Here is a 3,611-nt window from a genome sequence, read left to right on the forward strand (position 1 = left end):
CCTCTTTGACAATGGGGTGTAATCTATATCAAGGATGTTGGAGGCCTTCAGCATTATCCAGTGTGTGGCTGTTAATTATCACGGTTTTGTTAAATTTTTAGGCCTTCCTAATACAGTTGTCACTATAAAGCCAGATCCTAAATCTGTCATGGGAGTATGCTGGGATAAATTTCTTGTGTGTTTCAGGAATAAAAGCCAAGTCTCCAATACTAATATGTCAGGGGCGTTCAAAGGCATTGAACATTTGCCCGTGGGAAGTTTAAACTTGCTCGCTAAGGGTCCCGATCCGAAACGTCAGCTTTCCTGCTCCTCTGATGCTGCCTGGCCTGCTGTGTTCATCCAGCTCCACACTGTGTTATCGGTAAATACCACCCATGTGTGGAGCCTGGGACTTCCTCAAAGTCCTGAAGTTTGACGGGTAGCTGCTTCCATCGGAAAATTCAGGCCAACATATATATTGAGAGAAGAAAATCTGTGAAAACATGTGGATTATAGAATAGAATACCCACAGTGTGGAAGCAGGCCATTCAGCTCATCTGTCCATACTGCCCCTCTGAAGAGGGACCCACAGACACCCATTCCTCAACCCTATCCCTGTAACCCTGCATTTCCCACAACTAACGCACCCAGCCTGCACATTGCTGGACACTATGAGCAGTTTAGTATGGCCAATCCACCTAAGTTACACATCTTTGGACAGTGAGAGGAAACCAGAGCACCGGGAGGAAACTCTCAGATACAGGGGGGAATGTGCCAACTCCACACAGGCAGTTGCCCGAGGGTGGGATCGAACCCTGGTCCATTACCCTGTGAGGCAGCAGTGCTAACCACTGAGTCACCTTACTGACTCATGAAAATTAAGCATTCGTCAGTCTATCAGCTAGATTGGTAACAGAAAACTTGTCTCAGATTTTGAATTTTGGAACTGTAGTTAAGGGCGATGAGATGTGATCGATGAGAAGTTTGTATCAGCTAAAACTAAAAAACAGTTAATTTGAGCTTTTTAGAGTAAGGCCATTTCATTGAGCTGTGATTGCACAAAAATGTTGTAAGCCTACAACAATGGGATAGATGATTTAAAAAGCTTGCCTAGAAAGATAGATTTTTAGGAGCTGGCGGTATTATTGGAGCGACTTTCAGAACAGTACCTTGGTGGTGAAAGATAAAATGGTAGAGTGAAAGGAGGGAGGAATTTATCAGAGACTAGAATTGAAAGAGCTCTGAGCTCTTGTTGGAGATGGTGATAGTTGTCACGAAGGTGGTTGTTTGAGTGGATGGAGAGGCACCTGGATTGTGCTGGAATAAGTAACAAGTAGGGAAGGTGGAAGCAGAATGATTTTAAATTGGAGCATCAAAAGCCAATGACATGAGACTTGATGGATGAATTGAGACTGAACATGAGAGATATTTTGGACGGACTGAAATTTAAACTGTGGGCTGGGATGTCAATCAGGAGATTTTGGAGGATTGATTTTGGAGCTAATAACGGCACGGATGAGTTGAAGCAGGGGTGGAGGTGTCCAAGGTAGAGACATTCTTTGAACATCCTATCAGATCTAACATTGAGCTGGACGTAGATTTACAGAGATACGGTGAGTGTTATCAATTATGTCAACTGTTTTTGCATGGCATTCAATCAGGGTGTGTTTTGATGTACTTTATCTGTAGCTTGAGTTTTATTACATTTCAAAGTGAAGCCATGCATGTCTGACCTCTGTAGAGGCTAGGCACGAGGACACATTGTCAACATGGCACCAGTTAATTGTACATGTTTCAACAATGTTGCTTGAGCCAGCAGGAGGGTTGCTATGGATGTTGGGGAAAAGTGATAGAGCACTTTGAGGTTACAGATAAAGCATATTTCAATAGGACATAGACAGCTGTCTTCTGTTCTTGCTTTCTATACCTAACATAGATATGTCTAACAGTCAGTGGGCAGCATGAGCGCTAAATTCAAAGCATGCCCCTTTCCCCTTCCCAAAACAACTTGAAACTTAACCTGGTGAAGCATGTAATTTATTCTGATGACACATGCACCAAAAAGGTTACTTTTGAGTCAACTTATTGTGGTCCAATCTTGATAGATAGCAAAAAGAAACTTTTTGAGCTTAATTGGAAACCTTTCAACTACTTTGAATTATGTTTTCCAGTATTAAGAATCTCATTCATCTGTAATAGTGTTGCAATTTTTTGTAAATAAAAAGGAAGTTTAAATGTCAAGTAATGTCATTTGAAGAAATTGTACAACTGCTGAATTGATGAATTTTACAAAATTGCATACAGACTGAGCATTTTTTTTTTAGCTGCTTCTGCATGCATAGCTTGGTTTTTTTGGGCAACCAAATTTACTCATTGTTTATACTTCTAGTAATAACTGGAAATGTGGCCTTTGTCTTCCACTTCTGTTTGGAAAGCAATGGATACTTTTTGAAAATTTTAGGAAATTGTTTAACTGAATGAGAGCAGATCACTCAGCGCTCTTTTTGTCCTTTGTCAACTGTGGAATAATTGCCAAAGAAAAATTATTTGAAGTTATGGCCTTGGAATGTATCTTCAGTCTTGTCCTTTTCCTTTCAACAGCAATTGAGGGTATTGCAACTTAAGGGCATTTTCAGAGCACTTGGGGTGGTTCAAAATGCAGAAGCTTAACCACTGAATATTGAAGGTATTGAAATCTAAACTTTGTACAGTACTTTAAGAACAGCTGAGAACCTGGAAAGACAGTCAGGTTTTTGATTGGGATTTTGTCATTTTACCCTGTGCTGTACGCTAAACATCTGTTGGTTAAATAATTGCTGCTGTTGAATGTCAGAGGTTTTTCATTCACAATGCATAAAATTGATGCATTATGAATGGGAATAAATGGGTTCTTTACATCCTGGAATCAAATAAGCTGTTTTCGTGCAGTGATATTTGCTTTGTGATGTGAAATTATGAGGTTTTTGAATGCTTGTGAGCATCTTTAAAGGCCTAATTCATACTGTAGTGGCAACTGGTTATAGTTACGTTACATGATGTTAAAAGCTGACTGTGTAGGCTTGACATTGTATTTTCTCAAGTAAAACATGCAAGGACAAGGCAGCGGCTATTGTGTGGAACATGATGGGAGAAGAAATGCACTGAGTATTTGGGCAACATTTATTGACATTTGAATTATCTTTGTCATGGGACTCTTGTCATAAAATGTAAAGTGTTTAATCGTTCAAAACAGTTTTAAAAATTGTACACTGATGTTTTGCTTCATAATTTTAGCAACAAACATGCAAAGATGTTGCACATATGATTTATCCATGTGCATCAGTGTTGTCTGTTATAGAGGAACAAAAAAAGAAGTTGCTGGAAAAACTCAGCATCTGTGAAGAAAAATCAGTTAACATTTCGGATTCAATCACCCTGTCTTGGAACTGGTGGTAGCTAGGAACATGTCGGTTTATATGCAGAAGATGGTTTTGACGGGTGGGTGGTGGTCAATGCTGTATGGAGTAAACGATAGGACAAAGGATAGAGCCCGAAGAGAGAGAAGAACAGTTGGATAGACAAAGGAGTTGATAACGATTTGGCAAGGAGAGTGAATAGCTGTTAATGGGGACTGTTAGTGACTAACAGTAGGT

This window comes from Rhincodon typus, chromosome 4 (genome assembly GCF_021869965.1).
Source record: "Rhincodon typus isolate 14 chromosome 4, sRhiTyp1.1, whole genome shotgun sequence".
Lineage (NCBI taxonomy): Eukaryota > Metazoa > Chordata > Chondrichthyes > Orectolobiformes > Rhincodontidae > Rhincodon > Rhincodon typus.